At 33.5% G+C, this 15,905-nt stretch overlaps 1 protein-coding gene across 3 annotated transcripts in view; it reads right to left on the reverse strand.

The window, feature by feature from the left end:
• The window catches only part of LOC132941343 (peroxidasin homolog), a 432,704-nt gene that overhangs the window by 340,379 nt on the left and 76,420 nt on the right, over positions 1-15,905 (reverse strand). The window contains exon 3 of one of the 3 annotated variants that reach the window (XM_061009358.1): positions 1,835-1,909. The exons of the other annotated variants lie outside the window; for them this stretch is intronic. The gene's annotated coding sequence lies outside the window, so the exon portion shown is untranslated. The remainder of the gene's footprint in view (positions 1-1,834; positions 1,910-15,905) is intronic. 3 annotated transcript variants of the gene reach the window in all.

Raw genomic sequence — 15,905 nt, forward strand, 5'->3', positions numbered from 1 at the left:
ATACATTTTCCGTTAAGAATTCATATATTATTATTTCCTCGAAGGTTAACAAATATGCATCATACGTGCATTATTGTACACATTTATTATTATGGTTCGTCATCGTTAAAAAAAAAAATTAATTGATTAATGAATATTAATAAATACAAATACGCATTGTCTATTTGCGCTGTTCAAATGTATATTTTTTGTGTCACTGTTATTTGAGTTTATTAATTTATCATTAACATTATTTCTTTTACTGAGAAACGTATTTATATATTGGCATCGTGGCACGTTGGATAGGAAAAAAATGAATATGTTTTAGCCTAATCAAATTTGAACGAACGGGAAAAGCTGCAGGATGAACGAAAATTCAAAACCAAATCTGATTAACTCTAATTATAGTAGCTACAGTGGATCCGAATTAAAATTGTATTTACTGTCGAACGATTATTATTATTGTGCGCGGACGTGATGAAAATTAAAACGCAATTACTGTATTTGTCGAAAAAATTACAATTGGAAAATTGTTATTGGCAATAATTTTTTGCACTCGGAATACTTAATGCATTTGACGATGGGTATACACTATATGTATAGTACTATACTGTAACAGTGACGTCAATACATTTACGAAAATTCGAATTATTTTGCTATTATCGTAAGAATATTGCGTTAATATTTTGCAGTGGAGCAGAAAATGCTTTTATTCACGAAATCTTGGTTGTCGACTTAAAATTAAGTATACCCTTTGGGATGGTCTTTTTCTCAGTTTTAGATTCTGCCACGTACAGCCAGGAGTGTATTAGTTTTACAATGACCCTTTTTATTCTTCTCATTTTATTTATTATATTTTTCTGCGAACACATTATTTCGAGCAGAATGAACGGACAAAAAGTTTCGAGTATATAGTACCTCTGTTATAAAGACATGAAAATATTCTTATCTAGACGCGATATACTGTGATGGGCGTTTATTGATTTTATGTAAATGGCAGTGAGAAGAAATCAAACCAACCACTTCCGAATAATCGGAAAGTTTCAAGAAAAGGCAGTTAATGAATTGCAATATCGATTTTCAATTACAACTTACAAGTGGCAGCTATCATATTATGGCCTTTGATATCAGGATTTATACATTTTTATCTCTAACTGTATTGGTGAGATCGTAGATTGTGGAAATAAACCAAGTATACGTTAGGTTAGGTTAGGTTTTTTTTTTAAGGGGGGGGGGGGGGGGGTGGTTAGATACATTGTGGTAACATGGTTTATAAAAGTTCACCACACGTTCATTGCCTACGAGTGATTTTTCGTTATAAAGTGAGAATCATTGAGATGATTTTAGAGTTTGACGATCACTATAAAATATAAATATTAATACTCAGGGCTAAAACTTCACTATAACTGCTAAATAATTATGCAATAAAAAATTATAATTTTTAAAATTCAAAAGTTCCGATTAACGATTAATTACAGAAAAACTACCTATTTAAAATAAATGTTTTTTTTTTCAAATATCGTGTTATATATTAATTAAAGTATATTATTTATTAAATAAATGATAAAAAAAACAAATAATATTAATCATAACGTCTTTTACATTCAAATAATATGTCGTTTATAGACCATTCTATGCTGCGTGCCTGTAACGACAATCAGTCAGATCAATGATAACGTCGCGTTGTGAAGTGTATGTTTTATTTTAATTTATAATATTTTATTTGATACTTTGAGAATACAACACATAATATTATTATAATAAAAATACAATTTAAAACTTTTTGACGCGAGGATGATAGTGTAACTCTGATTAAAAAATACATAAAATTTTTTGTGTGTTACTCCGAACTTACTTGTAATAAGACCTCGACCACTTCTCACGCGTGTAAATGTATCTTTGTTCCGATATAAATATTAATGCGATGTATCTGTAATATTAATAATAATAATAATCATAATCATAATACGATGCGATGCTGGGTATAATATATATCATAATAATTATTGTTATCGAACGGGTATAGCGACGTCATCCGAATAATGCTCCAATTATTACTTTGTTATAATAATAATAATATGTTACAGCGGATTAAAACCACGACGCACGCGATACTCCGTCGCAGCCGATCTCCCCTATACCAGCCTACACCCAACCTTACCAGCTGAAAATGGGTGTTAGCGTCACGGGTGCCTTCATATTATATCGCGGCGTGATTTAGGTATACGCGCACAAATATTTTACGGTACAAACCATTTATGACCATTTATTTATAACCGAACGTGGTATTTCGTGCACTCGCAGACTTGAAGGAGAGAAAGAGTGTAGATGTAGAGAGAGAGAGAGAGAGAGAGAGACGGAGCTTCAGCAGCAGCATCTGGTATGTAAAATGCGTTGACATTCTCTGCAAGTAGCTCCGCGTAATACGCCAAAATCAAAGAGTCTTAACTCTTAGGTGGGTACGTACAAATATGATATTATATATTACGTAAGAGTGGGTGTGTGCACGCGACGATTGCACACACTTCAGCGGCGGGCCAAAGTTAGTTATTTGGCGACACACTTGGTACTTGGGATACTTATACCCACATAATATAATAGCAATATATTGTGTGATATATGCGAGCTGCAGTTGTTTTATTTAGGTACCTACCTACCTATACCGTGTACGGGCGATATCGCGGGCCGCACCGCGAGTTGCAATGATATATTTTAATGCGTTCCACAGTAATAATATAATCCTCGTAAACGCTACTAAACTAGAAAACAAAATTATAATATTATATATTATTATGATCGTTACGTATATTATACGCGGGAGCCGCTCCATTTATGATAGTAATATTATAACACACGCCAAGCTCACTCCTCGGGGAGGGAGGAGGGTGGATGCCACGTGCAACGTCACATTGTACCCTGCCGTCTACCACAACCACGACCAGGGTTTCAACACGTTAACCGCCATGCGCCAGTGGGGGGGGGGGGCAGTATACGATATCATTGTATTATTGAGATGCACCAACCGTATTTTTTCCATGCCATTGCGAATTTGTATATAACGCTATTGTATTTGAAAAATCATTTAAAAAATGTAAAAAATAAAAAAAAAATAAATAAATTATAATGAATCCCACTAAGCCACCGATCTTTTTTTTTTTTTAGTACATTATTATTGCAGCGCCATGTAATATAAAACCATATTAATTTATGGTCGCCGACGGTCATATGGCGTGGTAGTAATGATCAACTGTGGACGCCAGCGGGCATAAAAGTATAGAAATTGAACATTTCAGTATAATGGCTGACATGGTAGTTAACGTATTCACTTTTTTTTTTTTGCAATTGCAATTGTACCTACTTTTCCACATTAAAAATATTGTATGGTTATATTACACATTTAAATATAATTGGTTGTACTGCTTATCGATTCACTCCGCTCATAATCTAAAAAAATAACCAAATGTTTATATTATTATATTAACATTTTCGATACATGGTATAACTTTTCCAAATGGTTTAGCTCTTTTTCGAGTTTATATTTTATAAACGTTTGATTTTTTTTTTTGTTTTAGTTATTTTGCTATAACCATTGTCGATAGCCTATAATAGAGTTGCCGACTGTCTGTCAGCTCAAGTAAAATAATATTATGCAAAATTATGCCACGCAGGTACAGTATTTATCTTTTCAAAACTAACAAATTGGATTTTCACGTCAAAAAAATTGTTTTTCTACATTCGTATAAGAAAGCGATATCTTGATTGACACGGAGTAACTGCAGCCAGCAAAATGAGTTACTGAACGAACGATTCTGCCTCCTTTTTACTGATAACAACGTTAAATCGAATTTGCATGCAAATTTCGATGATATCTTAACGCGTATTGTACTAAAAACGAACGGGAAATTACAGGACGGAAGTGTTCCAGCAAGATGAAAAATGGTTTTATATTTTTCTTGCTTACTATATCCCTAACAAAAAAAAAAAAACAACCACTTCTCGAATTTAAAACCGTGTCTTTGAGTACATCAAATGTTTTATTTTCTAAGTTTAAAAATATGACTACTTACTATATGTATACTATTGTTTTAATATTCGATGTTAATAATATAATCGTTTATTCCAATAATTGAACAATTTATACATATTGTTATTATATTATTACAATAATCCCTACCGGACAATTTGAAAAAACTCATACAAGATGTCAACATTATATCCGTTTATATTCAGTATGATAATATTATTCGTTATCGTATATTTCGTTGCTATTGTTTTTTATGAGTCTACTGCATTAGGTTTGACGATAATTTATAATCGTTTAACAGTTTAAAACGTTTTTTTTTTTTTTTTTGTTTAAAATAAATACCTCACGGAGTAGATGCAAATTTCAACGTAATTTTTAATTTTTTTTTTCTCCGAGAACATACCGTGTAAATTTAATGGTTATAAATATTCCTTTTTGTTTTTACAGTAAATACATTGTTTTTCCGTGCCTTTTTTGCTCAAATAAAAACCACACACCCTTTTTGTATCCATATTATACTCACTCTATGGGTACGTATATTTTTTACAACTAATAGCTGAACTTGGTCCAATGATGATTTCAATATACTATAGGCACGATCAAAATAATATGTAAATTATAACGATCGTATTGTAAATCTGTAAAAAATCGTTTCTAAATGTTGTTTGATCTTTTTAAGATATAGGTCACGTTCATAAACGCTTAAGATATAAGTTGGTTTATAAACGTTGGTTACATATTTATATTATAATAGCGTAGGAAAAAAAAGAGCATAATAAATTACGATTTCCACAGAACTTTTGTGCTTAGCCAAACAATTATAACGTACCGTTCCCTGTGTTTGATTCATTTGCATGACGAATATTAACACATTCGTTCATTCTCTAGACCTATAAACTATAGTCTACGGTTTATTTTAATAACCGATTTTGTTCTCATAAAAAGAGCCGTATCAAATTATATTATTGTTTGCAAGTATCGTTTTCCTCCAAGTGGTATTGTCGAGACCGGCGTGTTATCAGAAAAAAAAAACAGTAGCTATGCGAAGCTTCACGATCATTTTCGAGTATAATATTGCGGGTGGCATGTTTTCGTCACGTTGATATTAGATAGGTAGTTTCCACGTTTAATTTTTGAAAAGTTACAGAGATGACGACTGCTTTTGAAACGAAAGCGTATGACATTAGAACTACTTTTGATTAAAAAACTTGGAACTTGAGGGCAATGTCACGTGACTCTGGCCTTAGCGCTGTGTTCAAAGTTTAAAGTGTGACTATAATAATCAACATATTCGTGGAATATCCCGACAAGTCCTAACTCAATAACCTAGTAAAAGCATGATTTTCAGTGGATAGTCGTCGTAGATCCAAAACTACGAATCGCAGCGGTAAGTATAATTATTTTCACGTGTTGTAAAATATACTACGATTTATCCCTCAATTTTAGTCAGTTCTTATTGCTTTATATTTTAGCTATATTATTGTAATATATAATACATTATCATACGGAAGACTGCGTGCGACTATTATATACACTTCGATTATAATTTGATATTTTATGTCTGAATAGTGTGCAACAATAAGAAATATGAGTAATATGACCCGCGATGTAGTCGAAAAGGGAACTCGTTATTTGTTCGTATTAAAGTGCAGTGTAATGGGCGGTGATGTATTTGTTGTTTGCCAAAACGTCCGAAAACGTTGTACATGTAAATGTTGGTTGTAAATAAATTATATAATATAATATATTGCGCAAACACCAAAAATCGCTTAAAAATATAAATAATTTCTGAATTTTTTTTCATTTAGGTCACAGAACAAACGTCAGTCTCAGTAAGTACTTAAACATAATATAATTCCATATTTTCACTCCGTACTTGCGAAACTTTAAAACAGAAAAAAAAATGGAATGTATATATCAATTTTAAAACAGTAGCTATCCATTTTTAAAGTGTTTTATTTTTAATTCAGTCTACGAATATACACGAAATATTTTAATTTTATTATTTTTATATTATAACACATAATATTATATGGCGTAAAATAACACTATTTCTGTTAAGTACTCAAAAAATAAAAAAACTTCTCGAGCATCGAAACACTTTGAACGCCTCCATTAAAATATCGAGGGTTTGTAACATAGCATCATAAATAACAAAAACTAAGTCGCGTCGTAAAAAAAAATATTGATATAAATACAGTTCTCGACCATACCTATCATACCATTTCATTATTTTATACCCAAGCTTTTACCAGAGAAATTATATAGGTCGCAAAGTCATAACACTAAAATGTCAAGTAGATTATCACGATAGTGTATTCGTTTTATTAATCAATGCACACTTTTAGAGGATCAGTATATATTGTATAAAGATGCCATACTATAACAATTATTGTACACATAAGCGCGACCTGGGATATTTTTCTGGGGGAGGGGGAGCAGCACAGACCCTAAGAGCTTATATTTTAAACTAAAAAATATGGTTAAAAACTGGAGTGCTAAGCCCCGCCCAGCCTCCTACCATAATTGCACTTATGCTTGTACGGTGATCAAAGTAGGTAATAATAATATTTTTTGGAATAATATTGATGCATAAGGTACTCATTAGAAAACAATTATTGGTGACAAAGGGTCGAATCTTGGAAATTATTTTGGTGTAATCGTTAATATTAAGTTTTGTACCGTTTTAACACAGTTCTCAACCATACTAATTATCATACAAGTTCATTATTTTATACTCAAGATTTTACCAGTGAACACACAGACCCTGATAACTCATATTTTAAACTAAAATATGATTAAAAAAACTGAAGTGCTAAGCCCCTCCAAGTCCTCCCCCCAATAATTGCATTTATGCTTGTACAGTGATTAAAGTAGGTAATAATAATATTATGGAATAATATTGATATATATTATAGGTACTCATTAGAAAACAATTATAGGAGACAAAGGATTCAAAGAATCCTTATTTTGGCGTAATCGTTAATATTAAGTTTTGTATATTATAATATTAAAAATATACCAACTAATGTTTATTTCCCCACACTAATTATCAAACTTGAACTGGACCCCGTAGTACCCTCGTGGTCTTAGGGCGTGAGGACACGGCTTTTCACCACGACGATTATAGTAATAATAATAATTGCCCCGAATTCCGGTGGTTTAATTGATATACTTCCGGAAAAAAAAAATATTCACTTCCTGTGGCGACGGTCGGTTTATGCGGTACGTATGATATAATAATAATATATAATAATATTATATGGCTCGGGTCCAAACAGTTATTGTCCCCCGGTAGCGGTATAGACGGCAGGTTCCGACCGGCTCGGCGCAATGCCGCAATGCCAAAAAAAAATTAATTAATTTTGAGTTGATATAAAATGGTTTGCATCGGAAAGAATGGTGGACGAGTAAAACGAACCAATTACGTAATGAATTTCATTCTGAACAATAATAAACATATATATATATTTATATATATTATATAGACAAATATTGAAAAGAAAAAATCTGTAACTACAATTATTATTATTTTAATACACCCCGTGTAACGTCATATCCACGCTAATGAGGCCGGATTCGGACGAGATGGGATATTTTATTTTTTTAGTACATCGATACAAAAGTCAACGATGACGTCATTGTTATTAATATAATATTATTATAATTGAAATGAGGCTGGTGTACCTGTTTTGCCTATCCAAGACGCCGTGTTACGGAAATCGTATAATCCGACGTTCGGAACGCAAAAAAAATCTCGGTTTCAAATTTTTAATTCATCAGTAGGTAAATAATTTTATAGATAAAAAAAAAAACAAAAACGAATTCAGTGGAGATTTTGGTTCCTGTACTTCCGGGTTTTCAAGGAAATTGACAACAGTAATGAATAATACTCTACGATCATAATATTATGACGGTTATGTAGGTATCAAAATACCATTATCATTCATTCTAGCAATAAACTACATTATTTTTATAACAATAAAAATAAATATTTGTGTATTTGACTATGTCTTCGTGATAACAGTTACACTGCAGTGTATACTTTGGGTTAGTACGGGTACACCTTTTACACGCGATACAACTATTAATGGTTTTTATAAAATACCGAATCGACTAGATTCCATCCGGTAGAGGTGTGGTGGTGTTGTATAAGACGATGGTAAAACACTGTCGGTTGGCGGCATAGCACGTAATATGGAGCCGCAAAACTTTTTAATTAGGTTTCGGGCGCCACAAGCTTGAAGTGGTCCCCGGGGACTTTGGATCTCGTGGGGAAGCTATTTGTCAACCCCGAGGGACCGGAATTGTTTCCGGGCGACGTGCGACGATTCGCGGGCCACTTTCTCTGGTCCGAAAAGAGCGAAAACCTCGCCCGACGGGTGCGGTGCGCTGGCTTGCCGGTCATTAGTCCGATCCGTCAGGGTCCGGACGTCCGTCCCCACCACTTCCGTGCCGCCGCCGACTGATACGACGCGAAATACGTAAAACTCGCCAACAATTTGAGAAATACAATTTTTTTTTCCAGCGTGGGTCTTACACGTGGGCCGCAAGCCAGTATTAATGCGAACACGGTTTAATGTATATCGCCCTGCCACCGCGGGCACAGATGCCACCCTCTCACGTACACGTTATTCACATTAGATAGTTTAATATAATACATAGGTGATGCATAATATTATGTTTGAAAGGTATACGCGTCATAATACCCATCACTTGAACGCATATGGTTTAAACAGCGATCGACGAAGCGTATGGGATAAATAATAATAATAATAATAATACTAATAATGTATACTATCAACTGCACTGGCGGTAAGTTCGCTGCAATGCTACAAATAATGGCGACAAGCCGAAATTATCGCAGTGAGTATAATAATATGTTGTATCATTACAAAATATCGTTCAATCATCGCGAACAGTCACCATCACTATTATAGTTTTAGTCGTTATTATTATTGTGGTAGTTCGTTTACGCGCCGAAACGAAAGATTTTAACAACTAACCATCGCCCGTTCCGACTGCAAATATGCGTTAGGTTTCATAATTTCCACGCTACGATGTAACGCGAAAGGTACACAACTTGTCTGATTATTCTGCCACGCGTTTTCACTGAGAGGGGCCATGAAAAGTTTAGCAGACATACAATAACATATTTATTTATACTTAAACCACAGGTATATTAGTTGATTTTTTTTTAATAACTCAACGGATGTAGTATTTACAAAATCACGACTGTTTAGAATTGCTATAATCTTATCTAAAAAAATAATTCAATAGTATCACGGGACAGATTGTGTACATATATTGTTCCATATATTTAGTTGAATAATATAACCAAAAACAAGAGGAAATTTAGGTTTGACAAATTATACTGTACAACAGTATAGGTGTCGAGTACACCTATTGTTATTGAGTAAGTCTCTACAGTTGGTTGAGTTATTTGAGTTATAACAAAAAAACGAAAATTGATTTTGTCAAAAACTTATTTGGCGTGAGAATTTTCCCTTTGTCCATATTTTTTATATTTTTATTTTTCCTGATCATTTTCGAAAGTACTGAGAATATTAAATTTTGGCCTGTGTTTTTTTCTTTAGTTATGGCTTTGCCATTTGCAGTCATTAGCCTGAATTTTTTTTTACAAATCAGTTATTATCCGGGGTAGGGTATGGTTTGGAACACGTGTATATATAATATGTGTGGAGGATTTATCACTAAAAACCCATCCAGGAGTTAGTGACACAGGCCGATACTTGACCTCTGAATACATTAGTGACTGTGGCCAATCACCATCCCACATCTGGCCACACTTTATGTTTTGTCTCCGTTACTTTACTTTTTTCTGGCCTACATCTCCTTCAAATACCCTACTTGTTTTTAGAAACTTCAGTGGTGTGAGGTATGTTGTGAGGTGTTGTTAGGTATCTTGGTCAGATTGCACTTGTGTTCCTTCGATGTTTGTTGCGACATCACGTCTAATTGTAGCGGTGCTATACCTATTTCATTTTTTGGTAGGTTTTAAACATCCTTTCATTATTCCCCATGATCGATATGTACAGATTTCCTCCACACTGGACATTATATCACTACTATTAATTGCATATTATCATTACTATGTTGTACTATAAACTCTTTGTATAACTCTACTGTCCAGGGGCGGATCCAGAGTGTTAGGAAACTGTGATTCAGGACATTTTAAGGGGCCACTTTACAATACTATTACTAACGGTAATTGTATTTATTTTCCGTATGTAATTTATTGGAAAAAATCTCCAGAAACACTTTTCGTGTGTCCGAAATTCCCGCCAGTCTAAAGTTAGCCCCGAACGGAACGGTAATAAACGAAGGGGAAATAATATAATGTATTATTACAACTATACGTATTAAGCCTAGGCTCTGGGTGACGATATTGAAATGTAAAATGCGATCGAATGTGCACTTAATTACACTCACCGATTTTGTGGCGTTCGTATTATAACACATTTCCATATTTTGATTCTTACACAAACCGTCGCGATGATACAATACGGTCGATTCATATTTTTACACTCGGCCAGAGTAAAGTTTCGCTCTTTTGTTACATTTGACGCCGTTCGGAAAACATATTATCATTAGCCGACGTATTTTAATAATGTTTGGCTTTTTGTCGTCCCGCGTTGGTGCCCGAAATTATAACGTTATAACAACATAACTTACCGGCCAAAGTTTTCGCGCTGCGACAAAATATGGACTCCAATAAAATATGTCTCTTTGTTAATAATAAAAACGGACCGGCGGAGAACGGTTATTATTGTTGTTGTTGTTGTTGTTGTTGTTGTTGCTGCTGCTGCTGCTGCTGCCACCGTTGTTGTTGTCTGCTGTTAATTATCTCATTTTTCACCATTCACGTCACACGAGCTGCTCGGCCACGGCATTTCGCACCGTCGCTGCGCCGAGCGTTTTCTGCAGAACACACCACAAATACTGTCCACTTAACCCTCACACTCGACTGGTTTTGAAGTCAATTGGCGGTGTAGTAATATTCGGAGATTTGTGTAAGCCACCCGAAACGCGTCCGTTATACGCTTATAATATTATTATAAACTTATTATCGCTGTTATAATATTGTACGTGTTCCAAGGTCACTGTGGTGCGAAAAAAATTCCTAAAATCGTTTTTCCTCTGAGATTCACCCATTACTTAATTTCGTTTTCGTCCTCATTGCGACCACCCGACCAGTTTTGTTAGTCGTCCAGAGACGGACGATAAAACTTTCCGGTTGATATTCAATTTAAAACCAAACTACCTACGAAGAACAAATAATATATAAAATGTACAGGTGCAATATAACACATTAAATATAATTTAAAATCCAATCCAATTTTTAATTGCTTTAACTTTCAACTAAGGCGTGTCCACTCTTTTTTTTTTTAAATATTCATGAATTATAATAATGCTTGCATTTTTTTTATAAATATATTAATATAAGCACGAGTTTTACATAAAACACAAGAAACGGTAAAATATGAAAGGTTATCATTTTTGAGTTTGGTTCTCACTCCTCAGTCTTCGGAACGATCCTTGGTTTTATTTCTTATATTTTCTGGTTAGATTATTTTCCAAAATAATTGTTAGCCCAAAAATATCAAAAGAAAAAACATTATTAGTGATTTTCAATATACTCATCAAGATGAAAAAAAAAATTAAGAAAAGGTCATTTTTCAACATCTGCGTGTCGTGTTTCTGATATCACTGACGTTCTGTGACTACTTTTTTAAACCACAACTTTATACGCCAACCAAAATCTTTAAAAATAAAACAAGTCCACCGTTGGTTAACTATTTACAGCTAAATGTCGAAGTTTTACTTCTGTGAATTTGACATTTATTTTTTTTTTTGTATTTTCATTATTTCTTCATGCTCTCCGTCTGCGGCAGATGTGTAATTTATTGAAAATAATAACGGCAGTCATAAAAATAACCTAGAAAAAAACCGATCACAATATAATAATATTGTTTGTTTTTTTCATCGATTTAAAAATTATTATTATTTCTAGTATTTCTGTTTAACGTTCAGAGCTGCAGATAGTGTAATATATGAATAAAATATACATAGCACAGCTCTGAAGACAACCTGACACATTATATTCGTCGAAAACGTCATTCAACAAAACACGTGTACGAGGACGAGGAAATCGAATTACAACAACTACTGTAGACTACTGCTGTGACTACACGTCGATATCGTGTATATAAAATAATATTATACGAACGGTTTTGCTCAAATCATATTATTATTGATTTGTCATGGTTGGAAACCGGAAAGATTAAACATGATATATTATATTTTAGGACCGCGAGTCACCACTTACCGTAATATTTCGTTAGTTTTCAGTATGGTTACGCAGCGGCGTTCTAATGTGTATGATATATTATTTACTTATAATGTTGAATGCCAATAATTTGACTTGTTTCAATGTCATAGGTTTTTTCGTTTTGAAAAACATTCGCATTGTAATACTATTATAATGTTGTTACATCAAATTGTATTAGTTTTATAATTTATTATAGTACTATACGTAATAGGTATAGTACTAACTGGTAAAAACCTGTAATTTGACATATTATTATTTGTATTAAGACTGTGTTCCTTACGTATTCCAATCAACTTGCTCCTAAACGTACAATTAATTTCATAAGACATAATAATAATGTAATAATACATCAACCCTTTTGGCTATACTCGTACAGATTACTTAATTTTCCCACAGTAATATTATAATCAATGTGTGTTCTAAATTTTAATTTAAAATCATGATGATAATATTATTTTTTGAATAAAAACGACCAAAAGAACAAAGATTACCATTAAAATATAAATTTTTGGTTTAGATCGTACAAGTGGATAAGGCCTTTTTTTCATTGTAGAATATAATTGGGAATCGATTCGAATCGGTTTTCATGTTTCGTTGACCAGAACTTTATATCAATATTAAATGCCATTTATAGTATAGAAAATAAGAACATTCAGAATAACTGATTATACGCACAATAAAAATGAACTGTCAAGCGATTAAAACCATAAAGCCGAAAATTTACTATTCCGTAGTATACAGTCATTCTGACCTACATTTGACTTTGGCTCTTTTAACCACCGACCACAGTTATTACTTCAAAGTTAAAAATAAATGTACGATTACAAATGCAAAGGTTAATAATATGTTTTTTAAATTTATTCTCACTGTTATTGTAAACGTTGGTGAAGATAAAAAAAAAAAAGGTCTACAATAATAACAATAACTGAATAGGTGTGGAGTTTATCTCGTCATTGAGTCACTCTAAATACCTGTAATGGAAATGTTAAATTTCCATTGATCAATGATAAATCGTTGCATACAAAAGACGATTCTGAGCGAAAACGGTCTGTCAGTCTTTATTATTATGATATAATATTAATGTTGCTAAAGTAAAGTAATTTATTTTAATATTAGCTAGGTTGATTCGCTTGGTCGAATATTAGTTTTTACCGAAAACATCGTATTTATTACATCATTAACATTTAATTATTTTAATAGTACTTATAATATTATATTTAAATATGATTGCTATTAATACCGAATGAATACCGATTTTCTGTAGAACGGTGTGAAAGGTTCTTGGCATAAACAGGCAACTACACAAAATAAATCTAAATGTTTTGAAAATGTAAATGTGTATAAAAAAATATAATGATATAATATACTTAAGAGTTTTAAATCCTCGAGAATAATTATTTTGAATTCCAACAAAATAAAATTGTTTGAGAAGTACTGAGAATTGTTTACCCTTGAAGTACTAACTACACCCGATTGGCTTCCAGAAATTACCCTCAATGTTAAAATTCAAAGCATTTTTAATGCTCTAAAAGGTATAATTGCATATACAAAAATAACATTGTTGTACAATCAATACATTAATCGCTCCGATAAAAATTAAAAATACTAAAAACAAAACAACATATTTTTCCTAAAAGATAATCTAACCCGCAGACAACCTCCACTGAGGTAAAAAAAAAAAAGTCTTCGGTGCTCTAAATACTTTGTAGATGCATTTTTTTTTTTTTTTTTTGACTTTTCAATAACACAAAAATTGGCTCTCGACAACGATTAATTAGCGTCGTATCCCGGCAAATGGTTACACTCCGCATGCACTATACACACTATACAATACATATGTATATACGTGTTTGGTAAATTCTACATGTACCCGGGTACCTACATTGAAGCAGGCAACCACACGATTGTGCGTATTGTCGAGTTCACCGCACACGCTAACAAGCTCCTGTCAAAACATTTAGAGCCTCATCGTCAAAACGGGCGAGGTATACAATAGTAGGTATAGGTACAACACACACATACCGCCATTTGCGACACGCGTAATCTCCGTGACAGTACATAATATATGTTATAATGCAGTAGAACGTCAATTATTATTATTATTATTATTATATATTCACATGCCCGTGCCCCGTTCGGTTATATACGAAACGTTTGACGGTCGACTATATAATATTATTTGGTCGTGTCCGTAGTTTAGTGATCATTGGGGTGTGTGTGCGCGCGAGTGACTGGCGACTGTAATGTAAAACGGGAGGCGGGGCACTTTTGCACATACCTCACGTGCACATGACCAGTCGGTGATCGAACATTAAAAAATGTTTTTCACCAAAAATCGAGTCGATCGTGTAGGTACTAACCACTAAGAACACTATACTCAGTTCAGGTTAAGATTGAACCGGCTCGCGCATGCAGACTGAGCCGCCGAACAGTGCCTGACCCCCCATGCGATGGTTATGCGTTCTGTGATTGGCCGACAGTCATCGCCGGCCGTCGTCGGTCGTCAGCGCCGGTGCTGGCCGCCGTGCATACGCACCCACCGGTGTCCGGAATGCGCGAAAAAAACGTGTTTTGGTCGAGCGAGCCGGTTCAATCTTAATCTGAACATAGTAAAGTAAGCGAAGAGGGATCTTTGAACAGTCAACGTCAAGGATTTGCCTGAGATCGATCATCTCCCCTCACCGTTTGATTATCGTTTTCCATAAACCTAAACATCCCATTTCCTCAATTTCTCGCCTGAGAGGAAAATATTGGACGACATTTGGAAAATTGTGGAGCGATCGATTTCATGTACCCCTAAACTCGAGAGCAATTTCAAAATATACATGTTTACATAATGTTCCTATTATCATTTTATGGGTACCAAGAATAAAATATAATTGTGCTATAAATAATTAGCCGATCAGAACCAAACCCCCTTAATATTTTATGACTATAATATCTCGATAGATACCTGTAAGTATTAGTATTATTTAATGTTATTATAATGGGAAAAATGTGGGCTCCTGAAAAAAATATCGGTACTAATTCTTTTATTTCAAGAGAAAATAAAATAAAGGAACTATTATTTACATACCGTATAGAATATACTTAACTTGTATACTTAAATGTACTATTTTACCCAATTATAACCCAAAGATAAGAGAACAAAAATGCAAATTAATAATATTAGCACAGCGGTAAAAATTCTACTCTACTGACTACCTATAGAGCATGCGCAAAAGAGACATCTTGCCAGGAGACTCTTCGGTAACACGTACATACAAATATTGAGCTATGGCTCGTTGTATACGCTCTAAGGTCTTGAGCAGTGGTTGGTATTGATGCAGCACTGGTTTGGTATCTTTATGACTATAATATTATCTCTAGTATTAATGGTAATACGACTTATTAGTTATCCTATAATAAAAAAGCTGATATATTTTACTAAACGAAAATGTATTATGAAAACCAGTGTGACGCTGCATTGACCACACAAACAAACATTTTCTGATCTTCGCCTCTTGGATATTCAAAATATATTCTGCACCCAACGATAAAAAATATTAT

Source organism: Metopolophium dirhodum, chromosome 3 (assembly GCF_019925205.1).
Source record: "Metopolophium dirhodum isolate CAU chromosome 3, ASM1992520v1, whole genome shotgun sequence".
NCBI lineage: Eukaryota > Metazoa > Arthropoda > Insecta > Hemiptera > Aphididae > Metopolophium > Metopolophium dirhodum.